General features: G+C 38.2%; 1 pseudogene; it reads left to right on the top strand.

The window, feature by feature from the left end:
- The first annotated feature begins 1,405 nt into the window (after nt 1-1,405).
- Nucleotides 1,406-23,473, top strand: part of LOC122640265 — a 60,581-nt pseudogene continuing 38,513 nt past the window's right edge.

Here is a 23,473-nt window from a genome sequence, read left to right as displayed (position 1 = left end):
CTTTTTCACATATAGAAGACAAATGAAGGATGTAGGACCGATATGAGCAACTCCGGCAGGTATAGGCGCTCGCCCTAATTTGAATCTACTAACCGAATTGTTGAATCTAGAAATCCCATTATTCAAGTTTTCACAATGATACGATCTTGGATCTCAGCCCACAAAACCGGTTCGATAGGTGAGGGTGCCCGGGACTATATTAGCCCACACTAGAGTTCATTACTCTCCGATGTGGGATACCCACCAGAGTTCATTACTCTCGGGTGGGACAGTAGGATCATAACATTCCACCACGCTTCCGGACTGACGTCCCCAACGGCCCACTCCATGGCGGCTTTCACTCCGGACCCCTCGAGCACCAGGTAGCGCTTTCCATAGGTCACCTCTGCCGGTGCCCCGACCCGTAGACATGGCAGCCCGCTCTGATACCATTGATACGATCATGGATCTTAGCACACAAAACCAGTTTGGTAGGTGAGGGTGCCCAAGACTATTAGCCCACACCAGAGTTCATTACTCTCCGATCTGGGATACCCACCAGAGTTCATCACTCTTGAGTGGCATAGCAGGATCATAACATTCCACCACGCTTCCGGACTGATGTCCCCAACGGCCCACTCCATGGCGGCTTTCACTCCGGACCCCTCGAGCACCAGGTAGCGCTTTCCATAGGTCGCCTTTGCCGGTGCCCCGACCCGTAGACATGGCAGCCCGCTCTGATACCATTGATACGATCATGGATCTTAGCACACAAAACCAGTTTGGTAGGTGAAGGTGCCCAAGACTATTAGCCCACACCAGAGTTCATTACTCTCCGATCTGGGATACCCACCAGAGTTCATCACTCTTGAGTGGCATAGCAGGATCGTAACATTCGACCACGCTTCTGGATCGACGTCCCCAGCGACCCACTCCATGGCGGCTTTCACTTCGAACCCCTCGAGCACCAGGTAGCCCTTTCCATAGGTCGCCCTACCGGTGCCTCGACCCGTAGACATGGCAGCCCGCTCGTAACATTCCACCATACTTCCGGACCTACGTCCCCAGTGGCCTACTCCATGGCGGCTTTCACTCCGGACCCCTTGAGCACCAGGTAGCCCTTTCCATAGGTCGCCCCCGCCATTGCCCCAACCCGTAGACATGACAACCCACTCTGATACCACTGATACGATCCTGGATCTCAGCCCACAAAACTGGTTCGATAGGTGAGGGTGCCTAGGACTATATTAGCCCACACCAGAGTTCATTACTCTCCGATGTGGGATACCCATCAAAGTTCATTACTCTTGGGTGGGACAGCGGGATTGTAACACATAAGATCTGGATCTGCATTAGACCCAAGAGGGGGGCATTTGGAAAAAATCCTAAAAATAATTTTGAGCAAACGGCATAAAAGAACGCCCCAATGAGGTGCTACGTTTTCCTAGCTTATCCTGGACTTGACACTGGTGAACTCTCTCCTCCTCCTCACAGCCATCATCAGACCTGAAGACCTCGTTCGTTCGTTATGAGCTCTACCGCTATGTCCGTCACAATGCCCCTTCTCTTGATGCCAAGGTAGGCCCTCTACTCAGACCCTCAAAGCCTTGCTTTCACCCTTCATCATTACTCATGTTGTGTGTGCTGGTGTTTGATTCTTTACTTAATTTTTTTTTGTTTTTTTCATTTCGTGATCAATTACAGGTTAGCGAGTTTATCCTTGTAGTTCAAGATGAAGACGGAGCCGTTACCTACTGTGGATCGGTTAAAGCGCCCAAGATTTTGGCTGACATTGTTGAATCTGTTGCTGCAACTGTTTACGTTGACTGTAATTACGACCTCAAAGCGCCATGGGTGGTAAGCTTCTTGTTTTTTTTTTTCCTTTTTTGATTTCTTATTTTCTTCTCCTTTCTTCTGATTATTCTTCCCTCGGTTTCTTATTGCAGGTTTTAAGAGCCTTATGGAGCTTATTGTAACCCTTGAAACCTTACACAAGCAACCTCAGCCGGTGACCATGCTGTTTGAGTTCTGCCTGAAGCAGGGCAAGCAAGTTGACATTAAACTTTGGAGGAACGAATAAAAAAATGTTGCTAGTGTACGTGGACGGGAAGCTCATTGGCTCTGGATCTTCATAGCAAAAGGATATTGCAAAACTTAGTGCGGCATAAGAAGCTTTACAGAAGCTGTGGAAATCCGAACCTTTGGAGATGGAGGCTGATCTTGTCCATGGAGCTGACGAGATTGAGGGGGCTAAGCACAAGTTGAATGAGCTTTGTGGCAAGAAGAGATGGCGTCAGGCCAAGTACAGGTTCGCACTACTATTCCTTATCCAACTCAATTTTGTTTGAACTTGGAGAACATATTCTGCATTCTTTTACATTTCAAGGATAATCACTGGTACTTGTCTGTGGGTCTTCATCGCTGATATAATTCAGAATCAGAGGTTTTAGGAATGATGTGACTTGTCATTAATGATAGAGGTCTTCTTTATTTATAATAAGAATTATAGTCCAAGGGCAAAAAGGTAAAATAGAAAAAATAAGAAAACCCTAATTACAAAGAGAAAATATTCCAATCCCACGGTTCTCAACACTCCCCCTCAACTTGGTGCAAATATATCAAACATGCCCAACTTGGAGACCAGTGGATAAAACATCTTACAATTTAGGCCCTTGGTGAACATCAGCTAAATGATTTTTAGGACTAACAAAAGGAAAGCAAATCAATCCTCCCTCAAGCTTTTCTTTGATGAAGTGTCTGTTGATCTCCACATGTTTGGTGTGGTCATGCTGAACAGGATTGTGAGCAATACTAATGGCAGCCTTGTTGTCACAGTAAAGACGCAAATGATCTTTAGAATTAAATCCTAAATCACTCAAAATCCCCTTAAGCCACAGAAGTTCACAAATTCCTTGTGCCATGGCACGGAATTCAGTTTCTGCACTGGAGCGAGAGACAATTGGCTGTTTTTTGCTACGCCATGTAACTAAATTGTCACCAAGGAAGGAGCAATAACCAGAGGTAGATCTCTTGTCATCAATGGATCCTGCCCAATCGGCATCAGTAAAGATTTCCAGGTGAAGGGTCCCATTATTGGAGAAGAGAATGCCTTTCTCAGGGGCAAACTTCAAATATCGTAATATATGATTAACTGCTTCAAGATGGGATATCCTGGGATCATGAAGAAATCGACTAACAATGCCCACAACATAAGCAATATCAGGTCGAGTATGAGACAGGTAGATCAATCGGCCAACCAATTGTTGATATTGTTCCCTATCAATGGGATCCCCCATACCACTGCAAACTGGTGATTGACTTCAATGGGATAATCAACAGGCTTACACCCTGACATGCTGGTCTCTTGAAGAAGGTCCAAGACGTATTTCCGTTGAGAAATGAAAATGCCTTTATTAGACCTTGCCACTTGGCCCACTTCTATCCCAAGAAAATACTGAAGGTGACCCAAATCTTTGGTTTCAAACTCCCTTGCAATTAGGGACTTTAAATGGGATATTTTATCATCACTGTTCCTAGTGATTACAATATCATCAACATACACAATGAGAGCAGTGATCTGGGTTCCTTCCTTTTTCATAAACAAAGTATGATTACCCTGACTTTGACGATATCCAAATTTTTGCATGACCTTTGGAAATTGATCAAACCAGGCCCTGGGAAATTGCTTGAGACCATATAGGGATTTCTTCAACTTGCAGATATGGCCAGTAGCTAAAGGAAAAGAGAAGCCAGGAGGCAGATCCATGTAAACTTCTTCTTCAAGATCTCCATTCAAGAAAACATTCTTGACATCTAATTGTTGGAGATTCCAACCCAAATTGGCAGCACAGGGTAAGAGTGCCCATACTGTGTTTGCCTTTGCTATAGAGGCAAAGGTTTCTTGGTAATCAATCCTATAAGTTTGGATGAAACCTTTTGCGACTAGGAGTGCCTTGTTTCTCTCAACAATGCCATCAACTCGTTGCTTGATTGTGAATACCCATTTGCAGCCCACTAATTTCTTCCCTGCAGGGCGAGGAGTGAGGTGCCAGGTACTATTTTTATTCAAGGCTTGCATTTCTTCTATCATGGGCCTCATGGCAGCCTTCCACTTTGGATCGTTAATGGCTTCCTTCCAATCCTGTGGAATTGACATAGAAGACAAAGAGGAAACAGAGGCCTGATAGGAGGGCGATAAAGACTCATAAGAAACAAAGTGGTTAATGGGATGTTGGGTACATGAACTCACCCCATTTCTTAGAGCAATAAGGCGGTCATCGAGAACATTTGTAGAAACAAGTACAAAATTAATGATGTTACCTGAAGGTGAGGCGAATTTGGTGAAGGTGCCACAATGGGTAATGGTTGAGAACCGTCCACGGTATCCTTCCGCTTGGATTTAATCCGAGTGTAAGTTATCAAATCTAGAACATTAGGAGGAGTTGATGTCGATGTCTCCCCTATTGTCTCCCCCTGAACAGAAACAGATAGACTACCAATAACTAGAGTGGGTAAGGATAGCTCTTCTTCCTCAAGACTCTCCCCTTGAAGAGGTGTTGTGAAATACGGTTGGACTCATGAAAGGTTACATCCATGATGATATAAAGGCAGCGGGAAGGGGGATGATAGCATTTGTAACCCTTTTGAGAAGTCGAGTATCCCTGAACAATGCACCAAATAGCACAAGGATCCAGTTTGGAACGAGACGGAGAAGAGTTGTGGGCGAAGTAAATGTACCCAAATATTTTGGGAGGAAGAGAGGAAGCAATTGTGAGGTCCGGTAAAAAAGAAATGGGTGTCTTAAAATTAAGAACACTAGAGGGAACCCTATTAATGAGATAGGCAGCAGTAAGGACTGCATCTCCCTAATAGGTTTTAGGGACACCAGTAGTGAACATCAGGGCACGGGACACATCCAGGAGATGACGGGTTTTCCGTTTAGGGATGCCATTTTGTTCTAGAGTCCGAACATAGGAAGTCTGAGAAAGGATCCCATGGTTTGATGTTTTTTAATTCTAGATGAACCATTTAATCTATGTCTCTTCCAAGTTTCTAACAATTAGTCAATTATTAGCAAACCGTCGAACCATCACCATGTATGATTATGAAATATGAATATGATGGCTAATGCTTAAATGGTTCATGGTTTGATTTTTTTAATGCCTAATGTTTAATAAAGTTGTTTTACACCTTTACTTTAATAATTTAATTATATGAGTTCTAAATATTGTGTAGCTTAGCCTAGGGTAGACCTCACATACCCGTAGACTATCAACCTAGGGTCTGAAGTCAAAGTACCATTTTGGGTTTGAATTTGTAAAAAGTAATGATTCCACTGTGTTTAGAAGGTCTACAATAGGGTGAATGTGAAGTTTCAGGACCTATCTTGGCCATATGGCCACCGAAACCAACCATCAAGTTGAGAAAAAAAATGCAAGATCTCGTCGAGATCTCGGTTTCGTGGCCTGGCAAAACCGAGACCTAAAACTTTGACCAAAAAAATAATCCCACAGTAATAACCTATTAAAGTTGTTGAAGCTGCAGTGGTGACTGATCTTGGACTTGGCAGCAACTTGAAATTGATATGAATAACCAAGAGATAGATGTGAACAACTTGCAAAGAAATTCCAGCAAACTTGAAAGACTTCTTGAGATCGACTTGATTGAATTAGGGTTTGGAATCAAGAACCTATGGAAGGGGATGAGGGAATGGAATGGGCATCTCACCCATCCTATCTCAGAATTTTCACAAAGGCTCAAGCCAATATTCATTAATCAAATTGGTTTACAATGCTAGCCTCCCTTATAAATTTATATAAAAGACTCAAAAATAGACTTAGACACTAAAAAGGAAAGGCCTAATCCAATCTTTAACTAATAAGGTATCCTAAATTGACTAGGAAACTGAAATAATGAAAGAAACAGACTCAAAACAGGATTCTAACTAAACTAATGAAGTAAATCCCATTTTCCTTTTTCTACCCATATTTTAGGGTCTTTTTGGTATCATTTTTCATTTTCATTTTTTGACAATTATTCATTTTTTCATGTGTTTGGTATCATTTTTGAAACTTCTTTTTATTTAAACAAATGAAAACACCCCCAAAATCATGTATGGGTTATGGCCAAAGACGTTTTTCCTTCCTTTTTTTTTGGCTAGTTTAATGAGCACGTGTTGTTAAGCCCTCAAAATCGAGGGTGAAAGCATCATTTACTTTTATTGTTAGAAAGGCATGCTCCTGCTCTCATCTTCGTTGTTCTCCATCTCCTCTCCTACTTTCGTGAGCAGTCGTTCCCCATCTACAAAACATATCCCTCTATCCCATTTTCTTTTCTCCCTAAAAATCCCAGTCTATTGGCGCTTCATCAATCCTCCATTTTCACAGCCATTTCTTATCCTCCATAACCCTATTCCAACTCCCAATCTCACAAAGAACTTCGTGCATATTGAAGGAGTTATGTACCGGTCAAACTTAATTTGGTGCGCAAATGCTGTCAAAGTCACTTTGATTGGAAATATTTTTTATACATCAAAACAAATGAATATTCTACCGCACTATTGGTTTTTAGCAATGTTTTACCATATTAAGATTTATGGAATTTTTAGATTTGAGAAAAACCTCAAAATTGCACCTATTGCCGAAAATTCAGTTTTTGTCCTTGAATTGGGGGGGTTTACTTTTTATCCTTTTGGAATTTTGATTTTTTAACTATTTTTATTGGATTCAAATAGGGGGTTTTTGCTTATTTATGAATAATATCTGTAAATAAATGTTTTTTTTATACCATATTAGGCATAAATAAGTGTCTATCCTGGTTTCTAGCCTAAATAACTGTTTGTCCTAGTTTCCTCAAGTTTCAATGGGCACGAGTGTCGAAGCTTGCGAAATATGGGTTGTTTCGGTCGAAACAAGTTGAAACCTGTCAAAACTGGTCGAAACCAGTGACTTTTTTTTTTACTTCATCCACATCTTGTCTCGGTTTCTTGCGAAACCGAGATATCTCGGTGGTTTCAACAAGTTTTGACCGAGTTCTCTTTCCATTGTTACAACAATCAATTACTTGCAGCTAACACAAGCAGTTCATGGCAACGACAAACAATAAACTCTTTGTATGTCGTGCTGACAAAAGCCATACTCAAGGACATCAACCAGTTTTACGTTAACTCATGGCAGATGCATCCATTGAGATATAAAGCAAGAGTAATAGGTACCAAGTTATCTTCCTTTCATAGAACTTCTCTATCGCGGGTTTGAGTTAGAACTTAGAAGTCCCAAGGCTTGAAGAGGAAGTCAAGCAGCATGAGTTTTTCAGGAAATTTAAACAGCTCATGGAAGCTAAAAGGTTTACCAAATGATCCTTTTTTGTTTAATTTATGCCTTTGCAGACATAGATGCTTTGAAAACGAAAGTTAAGGGTTTGCTATGGAGAAAGCCGGAAAGGAGAGGAAGAGGGAGGTTTTGGACTAAGTTGCGAAATTATAACATTAGACCTTCTATTCAAATGCCACTTCCTTATTTATCAAGGAATCAGGAGTTAGCCAACTCATACATGCCCGAGTCCTTTTCTAGTGGGTACAAAGATATTTTTCTTTCTATAATTTCACAAAAAGTTGACAAACTGGGTGGATATGCAATAGATATTCTTTGTTTTCCATCCAAGGTTTAAGATCTCGGGTTTCGACCAGCTAGAAACCAAGATATGGTCGAAACCAATGATTTTTTTCCCAGCCAACTCGAGTTGGTGGTTTCAAGGCCCAAAAATGTGTTTTTTTTATCCGATTTTTTGTATACAGCCTATTTTTGACATTCTAAACACAATGCATGAACTATTTTCACAAAAAAAAAAAACTCAAATGCTACTTGTGGTTTTTTACCTATGTTTACTAGTGTATGCACAATGAATTGAGAATCATAGTTTACTTCAGATATTATTCATAAATAAGTAAATGTTTTTTTTATTCTTATTTCATTTACTTAAGATATTATTCATAAATAAGCAAATACCCCTTATTTGAATTCAATAAAAATAGTTAAAAAATCAAATTCCAAAAGGGTAAAAAGTCAATCCCCCAGTTTAAGAACAAAAACTGGATTTTCGACAATAGGTGAAATTTTCCACTTTCTAATGCTAGGGAAAATCTAAAAATTCCATAAATTTTAATATGGTAAAACATTACTAAAAAGTAAAAGTGCGGTAAAATATTCATTTGTTTTGATGTTTAAAAAATTATTTTCATTCAGAGCCATTTTGACAGCATTCACGCACCCCAAATTAACTTTGACCAGAACATAACTCCTTTAATATAAATCAGATTTAAAAAATCTTGGATTTGTTAGAAAGCTTTGTTTTTATAGCTTAATCATGTGGCTGCTCCTCTTTGGATCTCCATAACTCAAACAAACCGTGGTTATCCATCTTTGAACCCCTTGGTTCATTCAAATCAAACCAAACCAAACTAAACCAGACCACTTAACTCAAAGATAATACTAACTTATAAATAACCACCTCTTGCTTGATATTCACACCTACTTTACTATTCACAGTAAATATATATTAAATAACAATACCACTCACTTTATCAATGTAAATATTATTAAAATATTTACACAATAACATTAAAATATTTATGAAATCTAATACAACAATAAAATATGATGCTATGCATGCGGGGTGTTACATTGAGGAACACCCCATTCATGCATATAGACCATACAACGAGCGTTCGATGTGTAGTTAGTCCTGTCGGTAGACATCAACCATTGGATCACCATGATTGCATAGAATATAAACACAACAATAAGTGCTTCTCAGGTATGGGGAAAAGTAACTACTAGAAATTCCCTTTGCGACTACAATGGCAGTAAATCAAATCGGGAATTTCAATGGATCAATGTTCAACACAATTCTAAGAAGTTACAATGTGTCTATTTCTAGGTGAATCAGTAAATTTAAGTGGGACAACTGAAAGTCTGCATTTAATGTTGAAGGAGATGGAGTCCCAAATCTGATAAAAAGATATGGAATTCTTGATCCATCTTCTGAGATTGCACTCGAACTAGTGGTGATGAATAGCAGCACTGAAGGCTAGTTTATCCACACGGTCACAAAAGGATGAACCACCAAAGGTCATTGTGGTTCTTGTTCCTTTCTTTGTATCCCCTCGTGGGGCTTCTCTTTTGGTAATATATATTTTTATTCATCCGAAAAAAAAATGTTCAACACAATTAAGTGCCTACATTTATATTTCCTTGCTAATCCCTATTAGGGAAATATACAATGTGTCAACCCTAGAACAGAGTGCCCAAATCTGTCCATAGTTGCGAAATAGTAACGGTAAAAGTGGGCAATTGCCTATTATCAAAATAATCACCACAAACACATGAATATGAAAATGAATTAATTAATTTAGTCAAATTAAATTGGGTTTGATGGACAAATACATCAAATATAATCATAGTTGTCAAGGTGTCGCCAAGGCGTCCAGGCGGGTTTGTTGGGGCCTAGGCGACAACTGCCTTATTGCAGGGAGCCTTGCACTGGTTTTTATTGGTATCGAACCCGGTATTGGTTCTTATTTATGCCAAATATCATTTAAGTAAATGTTTTTATCATTTATTTAATATTATTCATTAAAAAGCAAATACCCGTTATTTAAATCCAATAAAAATGGTTAAAAAACTCAAATTCCAAAAGGATAAAAAGTCAACCCCCCATTTCATGAACAAAAACTAGATTTTCGACGATAGGTGAAATTTTCAACTTTGAAAAGCTGTGGTTTTTCTCAAATCTAAAAATTCTATAAATCTTAATGTGGTAAAACATTGTTAAAACCATAAGTACGGTAAAATATTTATTTGTTTTGATACATAAAAAAATATTTTCATTCAGAGTGATTTTGACAGCATTCGCGCAGATCAAATAAGTTTTGACCGGAACATATATTTTTCAATATAAATCAGATTTAAGTAATTTTGGATTTGTTGGAAAGCTGGTTTTGTGCTCTAACTAAACCAAAAAGTCTCATGTAAAACTAAAATCATTTGACTAGTCAAACTTCTTAGAGAACAAGAACATCTCTCTAAATCGAGAGCAATTTAATTACTTATAGATAAGATCATATTTTATAAGAACAGTATAAACCAAATGTGAGACTAGTATAAAACCAAATGTATGTTTTGATTGTTTTAAACTTCCAATAGCTTGCTTCTTCAATTCTGCTGTCTTCTAGTTCTATGTTGATTTTTGATGACTTGATGTGACTTAATATTGATTTTTTATGACTTGATGTGACTTAATGTTATTTTTTATGACTTGATGTGGCTTAATGTTGATTTTTTATGACTTGACGTGACTTAATGTTGATTTTTGATGACTTGAGATATATATTGTAGCATACTAAAATATTGTAGCACATTAGAAAAGGGGGGAAAAAATAACACTTGAGGGCGCCTTGGTCGCCTAGGCGGGCGCCTTGTTGCCTAAGCGCTTAGGCACCTCTCTACCACCTTGGGTCACCTTGCCGCCTTGACAACTATGAATGCAATTAGTCAAACAAGATGGTGGAATAGTTTGAAAGGGTATCCATATCATGCAAAATAAGGTTTCCTTTTAGAAGGTTATTAGATCATGTGGGAGGAGGGATTGAGATATTGGTATCAGGATGGTATCGGTTTTTGCCAATACAGATCCGGGTCAGCCAGTATCAGATTGGATCGGTCTATTTTACCCCTAGTTTTCATTAAAATTGATTTTTTTTTTAATGATTTTACCCTTGATCCGATACCAATTCCCGATCCAGGATTGGTCAGACCTGTTCCGGCAGATCCAATACCGATACCTCATTCTATGTTTGGGAGTCGCCATCCTTTCAGACTTCTCATGTAATTTGTAGTACTGCCCTCTATTTCTTCAAAAATGAAAATAATGGGGATTCTAGTTCACCTAAGGGTAAGGGTTGTAGAGAGCCCAAATAAACCTCGATCGCAGGAAATTAGGAAGCAAGCCAACAAAGAGAAAGTCGAATACGTATTCAGCAAAGTCCCTCTCCCTTTTTCTTTTCTAGACGCGTTGATATGGACGGTAGTTTTATCACAATTAGGAATATCTCTAGGTACTAAAACATTATAGTTTCCATTATCATGACAGTAAAAAGATGCATAACTCCTTACTAACCTTAAAATGAAGGGATTTAATTTGCACCAAATTATACAAACCATATTAGCACGCTAGAGTATCTTTTCTAGGCTATTTAACAAAGAAATGAAGAGTTTTATTGCTCTTAAAAGGAAAGTTTTTATTTGTTTACGACCATCATAAACTTGGTAAGATTATAGGATTTAATAATCCTTAAAAGGAAGATTAATATTTGACTATCACACAATTGGTAAGATTAGAGATTTAATAATCTTTAGAAAGAGGAGGGATTTTATAGGGGGAGATTTAGTCCTCCTCCCTCATTCCCTCCCCAAAAAAAGAAAAAAAAAATCCCTTCGAAAGAAGAAGATAGAGAAAACATGGCTAGAGCATACAATTGAATCCTTGATGTGATGGGGAAAAAATGATCGATGAGAGTAATGATGAGCTATTCATGAGATTGGAAGTGATTTTCTTGGACTACACAAGTATTTGCCACATGGAAAATTGGATAGTGCTGAAATTTTGGAGACCTCCAAGGCCTTTTGCTCACATGACCAGTTTTAAGCTTAAGTGGAGTTTACCAAACGCTAAAATAAAGCATTAAAGAAGTCAAGACAATCAATAGGATGCAAGGACCATTAAGGGTAAGCCATAAAAAATAATAATAAAAAAAAGGAATATCTAGGGGTTGGATAAAGATATATGGAAGTTATAGGACTGAATTTGATACTAAAATTTGACATTTAATTAATGCAAACTATTTCCTAAATACCTTCACCATTGAAATTGTCGCATTACTCCTCCACATGACAAAACTCTAGACATGCTGATTTAAGAACCTTGCCTCTCGTTTGGAATATTTTTAAAGTATTTTAGGAAAAAGCTTTCCCATTACGCTAGAGTGTAATTTCCTTCTCACAAATTTTTTTAATTATTTTTTCTTTTACTCTGAATATGTGGGTTCCATATGGATGATACCTTTTTCAGAATGACTATTGGTGTGGCAGGCAGTTTCCGCCCCCACACTGGTGCTGTGGGGAATCGTCTATATCCGCATTCCACAAAGAACTTGGGCCATAGGTATTAGGCCTCAGTCAGTTGACAGTATTGATTTCCTGATTCCGGTTTCCATTTATCACACATTTACTTTCCAGACTGGACATAGAAAAAGTCACTTTTGAAGTTGTAAAATAGGGGAAACCCCCGTTCTGTTGCTCTTCTTTTATAACGTGCAACAGTCGTCAATCCTCACGTGAAGTGATCCAACCACAACGCCTCTGGTGAGTCCTTATTATTTCTATCCTTCCTCAACCATTCACTCTGGATCCTCCTTTCAGCGGCCCTAATACCGCTTCTGCCAGTGCCAACACCAACGCTAACGCCAACGACAACTCTGCTCGGGCCAATAAGGACTGTAAAATGGCGTCCGTCGAGCAGTTGGTGCGTGAGCTTCGTAACCGTGATCTTAGAGAGAATGCAATTCTTGAACTCTCTAAGGTATGCCCTTTTGGTTTTGTTCCCCCAACGCTCTTCCACTTGATTATTATCGTTTTAATCCAAGATTGTCCTTTGTTTATAGCTGAGTTGTATTGCTAGGGTTTTTTTTTTTTGGAATTGTAATGGGCATTTGAAAAAAGGAAAAGGGTCCCATGCCACTTCTCTTATCGAATTCTTGAATACTCTTGAAGAATTATCAATTTTAATCTTAGTCGAAGACTTCAAGGAATTGTCAATTTTTATTTCTTTTAAAGTCACCGTGGAATGTTTTATATGTGGCAAATATGTTCACTCTGAAAATTGTTAGTGGTAGATTCATCGATTGCAACTTTGCAAGCTCATCAAAGAATGATCTGTTTTAGTTTATCGGTTTCTTTTTTCTAGAATGTTTCAGTTGGATTAACTTTCTTTACTTGTTGGCTACTTGGATAAAACATTTTATAATGTCTGGAGATTAATATTTCAGATATCTGTTACTGGGGCCATGATCAAATGCTCATCCATGCTAGACTAAAAGTTCCATCTTTGTACTTGTCTGACAACTCTATATGACTTTGCTTAAACATGAATATATATATATATATATATGTATGTATACTCTTTTATGCTTGCTTCTGGCTTTTGCAAGATTGTTTTAGTTATACATTTCGATTGGTTGTAGCTTTATTATGCTGCAGTATGCTGGATGCATAAATTTCGAATAACCGATTCGGTGTGAGGTATCTTATGCAGTTTCTGTTCATGAGTTTCAATATTATTTATATAATAACCTGTTATGGTGCTTTAACCAGAGATTTTCATCATGTTTTGTTAATACCTTTCCAATTGCTCTTTTAAGATTGCAAGCAGGGATATTCAATTTCTGTGGTTTTATTTTATTTTTTGGTATTTAAAACCTAGAGTTATCGGATGTTTGTATTCATTTATAATTAAAGACCTCTTCTTCTACGTCTGATGTTAACAATGGATGACTGAATTGTGCCAAGAATATTTTCTTTTGACAACAATGACATAAATTGAAGCTTAAATTTTCTTTGATGGGCTATAACCTGTGTTTTTTCTTTTTCTTTTAGATGAGGGAAATATTCCGAGATTTGGCCCCATTGTTATGTACTTCTTTTAGTACTATTGCTGCTCTCTTACAGGTACATCCATAACCCTTCGTAAATTTTTTTTCGAAATTGTAAAGCTATAATATGGTCAGTTTATTGTCAAAGTTCTAGACAGTTGCCAAACAGGTCCTTCAATTTTGTTTTCTGAATTTATGCTGATTATTTTCCTCATTTGTGTATATTATGTACTATTTTTTGTCAGTGTGTACTATCCACTTTGCCGTTTTCGTAGAGAAAATACCATTTCTTTTCTGGAGGATGGATCTCATCCTTTTTTTGGCTCTTTCTTTAAATCAATTCAGAAAAATTATTTCTTTTTTGTTTTACTATCACTTATTTCACTGCACATTTTTTTGATAGTTTGCTTAGATCTTAATTTCTTATATTCCCAGAATCCACCAATTAGTATTAGTAGGAAGTATTTTCATGGAGAGTTTTGTGTTGTGCACTTGTGCCTAGAGTTTTAAAAAAGATTGCAAGAAGTAAAGCCTTATTGGTCTTTAAACAAGGAGGCAATCAGATCCAATAAGTTAGATAAGTATGTTTCCACTTGTATTTTGGAGGAATTGTGGGTTCAGGTGGTGGGATGGTTTGAAAGGGTATCCATATCATGCAAAATAAGATTTCCTTTTAGAAGGTGATAAGATCGTTTGGGAGTCATCCTCCTTTTTGACTCTCATGTAATTTGTAATACTGCCCGCTATTTCTTAAAAAAATGAAAATAATGGTCATCTAAGGGTTAGGGTTGTAGAAAGCCCAAATTAACTATAATCGCAGGAAATTAGGAAACAAGTCAACAAAGAGAAAGTCAAATATCTTAGTCAGTAAAGTTCTGATTGGCAGAACAGTATGAAATTATAGCAACTAGTATCAAGATAAGAGAGAGAATTAACTTGCCCGGGTAAAGAAAAGTTGCAGAAAACTAACCTGATCGATGGAGAAAAGAAAAGAAGGATATGAACCAGTAATCCCACCTGATCCTATGCTGAATCCACAGTAGAACAACTACTGAATCCAACAGTAGTCCACTTAGAATCCACTAAACAAGAACACCCTTGAATCCACAAAGACTCGTCCGAGATCCACATAACCAATTGAGCTGAAAGCTTCATCTTCATTCATAAAATCGTATGCGGGGCTGAAACCCCTTACAACCTTATATAAAAGACTCAAAAACAAACTCAAACTAAGCTTAAAACTCCTCTAGCCATTAGCTTGTTATTGAGGTGGTCTTAACTAATTAAAACCCTGCATAAAATAAAGGAAAACAGCTTAAAACAAGGTTGACTCCTAGAGTACCTAATCACGCCAAGGCGCCAACTACTAACACTTAACAATTAATATAAGAAAATAAAAATTGGGCATGAATGGTGAACGTGAATAGCAACACATGAACAGTAACACAAGCCCAATTTGAACCACACCAAACCGCAGGCTATTCTGGCATGTTTAATCTTCTTTCTTTGTTGAAATTCTGCATCATAAAAACTTGTGAGGATTTTTTGCAGTATGAATGATTTGGAAAATCACCATTTAGTGCATTGAGTGTTGGTTACAACTCCAGGAAGTAGATGACCTAGGCCTGTGGAATCTATTTTGCCGTCCTTGTGCTGATTTATGCCTCTCTGGTTATGTTTGGGGCATGATCTTTCTTTGAAATTTGCAAGGAGGTCACCTAATTGCATTTCTTGAGATGATTTCTTGCTGATATATTTATTGGAGACAGAGCTATCTATGTAGTGAAGTGGGTCTATGGATGTGATCATTCCATGTGCTTCAGACCATATGTCTGTGGTGACTGTTGCGGCAGAAGTTTTGACTGACAACATCAACTGGGGATCCAAGTTGAAAATTCACACTATGGGCACAAAAATACCATTTTCATTGATCGAGAAGCTCCCACAAACTTGGCCTTGCAATGAGCTTTGGAGATTGTTTTTTTTAATTATGGTTGAGAACCTCCTTTCTCATTGTAGTTAGCCTTTATAGTGGTTTGATGATGGGTGGTTGGGCTTTGAATAGGATGTTGTCACATTGAACTTCTCTTGAGTTCTTATGTTTTTTTTTTTCTCAATGAAAAATATTTTACTAGAATTGCATAAAAGCAAAAGGATATTGTACTGGTACAAAAAGAGGATTTATTTTACTGAAATACAAGAAAGAATTTTGGAAAGGACTTGCATTTTAAATTTCTGCTGTTTTCTAAAAAAGTGGTGGCATCTTGGTCCAAGATACAATTGTCACCCATGAAGGACCCCTATCCAATCATGTTGATGGCTTCTTGTCCTTATGCCACTAATTCTAGCCATGCCTAAAATGCTTCCTTGTCAAGAACAAAAGGCAAATAAATCGAAAGAAATTTCATAAACGAAAGAGAAGAACAAAAGGCAAAAAAATAAAATAAAAAAGATATTTCATACTCGAGGTTTCTAGAAAATTTTTCCCATTGAAACAAAGGGAGCCTTTAGAGATTGGCTGCTGAATGGATGGACAAGTTAGAGTAAGAGGGAGGGAATTGACTAGAAATTGATGGTTTTTAGCTTAATCCTGCATTTTTATCGTTTCATTAGAAAAGTCATTAAAAATTAAATGTTGCACGTTGGAAGGATAGCATGGTAATTGGGCTGTTTCTAGTCATACCAGGGTGGTATGATCCCATCTTATGAATGGAAGATGCACATGTCACTTTCCCAAAAATGAAGTACGAAGAACTTGCATGGTCTGTTTCTCTTGTTCAAATGTCCGTTTCTATTCAATATTACTTCAGGATTCAATGCAACATGTGATTATGTCCTTATCAAGGGTCCATTAATAGAACCTATGTTGGGAGTGACCCAAAATGCCCTGCCCAGATCCTGGCTCGGGCGAGGGAGCGATGCGCGCTGGCTGGTGTGCAATAAGGAATTAAAGTTGCACCTTCCCTCACAAGGCGTCTTTTGGGGGATTGGCAAGCGCTTGATCCTACAATTGGTATCAGAGCAGGTGGTCGCGAGTTCGAGTCTCCTCGGTGCCATGGGTGCTTTGTTATTGGGCGTGCATTTGGGGGGATTGTTGGGAGTGACCCAAAATGTCTTGCCCGGATCCCGGCTCGAAGTAGGAGCGTCTGCGCTACGCTGGTGTGCAATAAGGAATTAAAGTTGTACCTTCCCTCACAAGGCGTCCTTTGGGGGATTGGCAGCGCTTGATCCTACAATTGGTATCAGAGTAGGTGGTCGCGAGTTCGAGTCTCCCCGGTGCCATGGGTGCTCTGTTATTGGGCGTGCATTAGTGCCATGGTGCTCTGTTATTGGGCGTGCATTTGGGGGGGGATTGTTGCGAGTGACCCAAAATGTCCTGCCCAGATCCCTGCTCAGGCGAGGGAGCGATGCGTGCTGGCTGGTGTGTAATAAGGAATTAAAGTTGCACCTTCCCTCACAAGGCGTCTTTTGGGGGATTGGCAAGCGCTTGATCCTACAACTTATACCAGCCCTGAATTTTTATTTTGTTCAAAGTATATTGGATTGGTTAGAAATGGATGTGTCATTCTCACTCGTGGAAATAATCTGCTTAAGTCATATATTTTTTTTCCACATTCTGATGTCTTCTTTGACCTAACACCCCACCTATTCCCCTGGCCAAAAAGAAAAGAAGAAAGAACTAGAGATTTTCCTTACGAGGCAGGTGGTTTGGGTTGTGCCGTCACGGTGGTGATAATGATCTCATGAAATCTTGCTTGTGCAATTGTGATATTTTTTTTCCCTGTGAGAATATACTATGTTATATCTTCTTAAAAAGTTTGTTCAGGTTTTTATAGCCTACTGCAAATGTTGTTTGTTGGTTGTACATGTGCCCTTTTTTTTGGGGTGGGGTGGGGTGTTTGCATCTTGCAGTTATCCCCTGTATCTGGTTTTTGTAGCTTGTGTGAGCTCTTTTGTCTCCCTTAGGTTGTAGAGTACTATATCTGTGAATTATGAACTGAAGTTGAGGAAATTGTGTATTTATCTCCCTGCATTCAGGGATTATATTACTTAATTTGATATGATGATTATCGAATAATGCAGGAGATAGTTTCAATATATCCATTTCTTTCACCACCAACCCTAACACCGGGAGCATCTAAGCGAGTTTGCCATGCACTTGCTCTTCTGCAGGTTGATTTTTCCTTCTAATGTCAAAAAGTTATTCTCTCAGTTAGTTGTGCTTTGCAATCTTTGAATTTACCACCGTTGCATTCAAATTAATGTTGTGTTTACTGGTTACTTCAATTATTTAATGAAAGCCAAATTTGCTGTTATGTTCATGCAACTTAATTGTAAGTTTCAGTTTGTTTTTTTTCTTTGGCCTAGATTTCTGTTTTTGTTACAAGATGAATAATTTAGGGAGCTGGGTTCTAACATGCCCATACCTGGAACTCTCCGATCATATGCCATAGTAACTGCAATGTAGCAGGCTTAAATTTGGTGGACTTGTTCTCCATGTCCTCGTCTATCTGGTCAAAATTTTAGATCCATGTGTCATTATAGAGCTTCAATAAGTTTTAATAGTCTAAGAAGTTAACTCAACACGAAATCAACCAAACCATTGAAAATCAATGGGGATAATCCATAATTGGTGGGCCATATGGTTGAGAACCTGAGATAGACCACTAATGATGTAGATTCCATGACTGCCAGCATTACTGAAGGAAGAAAAAGAAGAACCAAGCATCTGGCCCATCAAACCAGCAGCTTCTAATGGACCAGAACTGAATGAGCTCGAGCCAGCCCAACAGACCTTCTAGAAGACCCAAGATGCCCCACGATTTTGACAAGGATACTGGTCTTTGACTAGGCAAAGACCCAACATTGACCACCTTTTCTTTGTTTGCCCCTTCACCTCTACCATCTGGAAAAAAGCCCTCTCGTCCATTTGGCCTCGCAGCAGAACCCCCCTCCCCTTTGCCAGAGAGTGGCTCTGGCTGGTCATGTATTATGGTTATATTATTGGTTACTCCTGCCTTTGTCATTTTGCACAAGCAATTGATGCTTTTATTTTTCACTTGCTGTGATTTTGTTTTTAATTACAGTGTGTAGCTTCTCATTCAGAGACAAGGAGATTGTTCCCAAGTGGTAATTTCTTCCCGTTATCCTTATTGACATAGTTAATGGGTCTCCTACAGAGATATTGCTTACTAATTTCTTAGCATTGTGAAGGAAGAAGTTTCTTCTGTGAATTCTATATTTATCTATTTGTTGCATTATTTTCTTAAATAGAAATGGAAAACTGACGATTTTTCGTTTTGTTCTTGTGCAGCCCATATACCTGTGTATCTTTACCATTTCCTCAATACAACAGATGCGACAAGACCATTCGAATATCTGAGGCTTACCAGTTTGGTTGTTATTGGTACCCTTGTAAAGGTATGTGATTGATGATTCTATATATCACTTTGTGTATGGTATTGTTTTATTTGTATATAATGGCTGTTTATAATCGTATGCGATTCCAAAGTACAATTTGTAAGTTTGTAGGAATATGATGAATATCAGCATTCCTAAACTAGACACCACAGATTGAACCAGGATTGTTGATAGAGCTAACTTGACCAGGGTTTTAAGTATAGTTAGGTATCATATTGTATCGGACGATACGTATTGGTCTCGGTGGGTATTGATACGATGCTTACCGCTACGCTACTTATTTTTTTTTTAAAAGTTTGTATCGACCGATACAGTCTGATACAACTTAGATATGCATCCTTTAAACCTGCAAAACAGAAACCGTGAGTAAGATACAAAACTGAGACTCTTAAGAGTGATCGAAGACCTTGGAAACTTGTTTTTCTCTTTGATATGAGTAGGAGAAACAGTTCTAATCTTCACCATTTCAACAAGATTTGGGATTTGCAATGTTCAAATCTAAGATTGAAACAGATTTGGGCGAAAAAGTGGTAACGTTGCTCATCTCTTTTTTCATTATTTTTTTTGTTATGCATCACTAGATAGGTAAAAACGACTTAAATCCTTGCATCAAACTGATATATATATTTACATACTGCATAATAAGGTGTTTTATGTTTCAAAATTGTATTTTATATGTATCTTAAGCACATCCATGAATTTCTTGACCATTTCCATGTGTATCTTTAGCGGATCTTGTGTCTCTCCGATACAATACGATACATCTCTTAAATTACCCCTCCGATACGACACCTGATACCGTTTCTGAAATCCTTGACCTTGGCCCAATAATAGTGTGCCCCCCTCCCCCCCCCCCCCCCTTCTCATTTTATATACTATGAAGCACCCACTGCAGGAGAGATGTTTCCCTAACCATAATAAGTTTTTGGTCAAATGTTAAACCTTTTGAAAAAAAAACTAGGGTTTAAGAAATAATAAGGGGTACAATCTGGTTCCTTACAGAACTAGGGTGAGGGTTTTGGATTCTTAATTTGAGAATTTGTGTCAAGGATTAAGGCTCTGGATTTTGTGTTAATGGGAAAGTAGGCGTCGCCAAGGCGGTGTCGCCTTGATTTTTTACCCTCTAAAATGCCATGGTCGCCTTCCTGCCTTGATAATTATGTGGGAAACCCAATTCTCAGGTTTCTGAAAATTGAAGATTCAGGTTACAAATGCTGACTTTCTTAAGAGTGGTATGTATATAGAAGGTTGTTGGTCAAGGTTTAGTAGGAACAAGTAAACGAGGGGTCTAATGGAGAAGGGAAATGGTTTCTGGTCATTGGGTGTAGTTTAGACAAAACAGAAAATATAGAAAATTTTGAAGTAAATGATTCCTGTTGTCTGCTTATTCCTGGTATGCTTTATTTTCTGAGATAAGAAATCACAACTGTAATTTATTAACATGTGCAAAAACTGTGTTTTTTTTTTTTTCTGTTTGTTATAATTTCATAAACAGGTATACTCTTTCTACTTCAAGCTTAATGAAAAGCATTGTTGGACAGAAGAGCCTAATCATGGAACCAGGGTTCCTGGTTTCGACCAGGCTTAAAACCTAAACCGAAATTTCAGTTGAAACCTGTATATTTTTTTCTGCAAAATTCAATAGTTGGTTTTGAGGGCCAAATGGCTAAATTAGGTACTGAAACTTCTAGGACCCTATTTTGGGCCCTCAAAACAAAGTGGAACCCTTAAATTTTAAAAAATATACCCAAAATGGTAGGTTGTCTTCGGACCCTAGGTTGGTAGTGTATGCTGTATACATTCTTTAAAATGGGCTATTGCAAACAATGTTTAGTTTTTGAGAAGAGTGATATACCTTGCAAAAATCTTCCAACAACGTAGCAAATCGTTGCTTCTACTGCATTGTTCTATTGCCAAAGTACTTGCTCCAACCTTGTATAACAGTGATTTGGCCAAGAAAGCAAAAAAAATGGGGTTTTTTCAACCTTCACTTCCAAAACCAGACCAAATGAACAAACCAGCGAAATTGGTAGAAATTTATACCAAAGGCTTTGAATAGTTTCGACCGAAATATATTTCGGTTGGTTTCTTGAATTCCATCGAAAACTTGTACCATGGATGGAACTCCTTTAAATATGATGCTTTATAGAAAGCTTGGGCACTAGCTAAGATGGACTTAATAGGTGCCTGTTCAGTCTATGCGATTTGGGATATTGGCAGAGTTTCTGGAACTTTCTTTAAAATATTTTGCATTCCTTTATCTCTCTCCAAGACCTTTAAAGAAAGATTTCATTAATCTCTGCCGGAGGATCACAAGTTCACAACACACCAAAGATGCATTCATTGTTCTCTTTAGTATTTCTGTTTTGAATAGAAAAAATTGAATGCCTGGAAAGTGAACAATTTGACAGTAGCTGAATGATTTGATTTGGTGGTTTTTTTTTTAGACCAGAATTTTAAGCTCATAGCCAAGAAAGCTGTACGCACATATTGAGATAGATATGTATACAAAACAGTGCAAAATACATAGCCACTGTCCCTTGGGGGTGCCGTCTTTTATCCAAGAAGACTTTACATCACAAAATCGAGTATGGCATGATGTATTTTTCTCCCTCCCCTCTCCATCTCGAGCTAAACATCTGCCAAGGAGGTAGAGCTTCTAGGCCACAAAGAAAACTAGATGTTCCCCTGCTTGCATAAGCATCTAATCTGGCTCTCCAAATTAGATGGACCAGCTTCCAATGGACTTCTTTATTATGAGACAACCATAGACCATATTGATATTATAACAAACTCTACGGTAAGATGAGTCCACAGTTATTATTTGTAGCATAGATCGATGAGCCCCAAATAATAGCATTGATTTCCAGTCTATTGGAACCCCCCCCCCCCCCCCACCAAATGGTTCCAGAAAATGCCAAGAATATATTTTCATTTATGGTCTCCAAAAACTCCTACAATTTCAGGTGGGCCTGGATTGCCCAAGCTGCTCCCATCGAAGTTAAATTTCATAGATGTTGGTGGAGACGCCCATTCCTGCTTCACTATCTCCTGATGGGGTCTAGATCTCTCCAACTGCCACCATTCTCTCTTCACATAATCAAATGGAATACCTCTAAAGCAATCCTGATTGGTCGCCTAATGTGCTGCCCCTACTCATAATCAACTAATGTTTATTATTGGCTGTCCTCTTGTGCTCCCTCAAGATCCGACTATTTCTCCCCTTACATGGTTTGAAATTTCGACCAAAATGGAAATTTTGGCAACCTATTTCAGTTTCAACATTGGTCGGAACAATATGGCATGCAAATTGAGGGGTCTTCATTGTTTCGGTATTTTCACTGAAATGGACCATATTTCGGTGTCATTTCGGTCATTTCAGTTGTATATTTCTGCCGTTTTAGTGTTATATTTCAGTTTTGACCAGGGTCGAAATCTCTGTCAGAACCAAAATCTTGGAACTTGCTTCCACGTACTCCATAGATTTCCTTGATAGTATCCCTCTACAGAAAATTTCCCCCTGGAAACAAATGGGATATAGTTCCTAAACCAAGCTAAATCCAGAATAAGCCATATTTAGGAAATACAGATATTTCCGACTCTGCAAAAACTTGAACTGCATTCAAGTTGCTGAGGATGTGCCCGACTCCTTGTTAGATATGACAAGGCTCATGCAGCACGCATAGTGGAACAAAATCATAGCCTACTTTCTTAGTTCTCTGTTTCATTGTTTCTTTATGAACAACTAATACTTATTGTTCAACTATTTCACACTTAACATGCACGTTCACACATACATGCAACACAATCACCCAGACACATGCAGTTCTCTGATGCCTGAACAAGATTTTTTTCAATATGTATCACTAGTAATAGTTTGTTCATTGTTGTTTATAGTATTCATTTAATTGCACATAACAAAATAAAAGTTCTGCGCTCCTCTGCAGGCTGATGATACAGAAGTTATTAGCTTCCTTCTCTCTACAGATATAATCCCTTTGTGCCTGCGCATAATGACGACGGGTAGTGAGCTTTCAAAAACAGTGAGTCACAACATTTCTTCTGACATATATAACCTGTGTCACTTTCCACTGCAGTTCTTTTTCTCAAACTTCCAAAATATTCTATGGTCCCCCCTAGCAAAAATAAATAAATTAATATTAAAGGTGGTTGTTGATGTGGCTGCAGGTTACATCGTATGGATACTAGCGGTTGATCCCATTAACTTTTTTCATTTTATTGAGGCATCTCTTTTTAGAGTGGGAAAAACATGTGGCATAATTTTTTTGGTTCATGATGTCATTTATGTTGGTGATGCTTCCAGCTTCTGATGAAGCTTGAACACTCATTTCCATCTTTCTCAGATTT

The sequence above is a fragment of the Telopea speciosissima genome, chromosome 9 (genome assembly GCF_018873765.1).
Source record: "Telopea speciosissima isolate NSW1024214 ecotype Mountain lineage chromosome 9, Tspe_v1, whole genome shotgun sequence".
NCBI lineage: Eukaryota > Viridiplantae > Streptophyta > Magnoliopsida > Proteales > Proteaceae > Telopea > Telopea speciosissima.
Note: the sequence above shows the minus strand (reverse complement) of the source record. Positions and strands in the feature narration are given on the sequence as shown.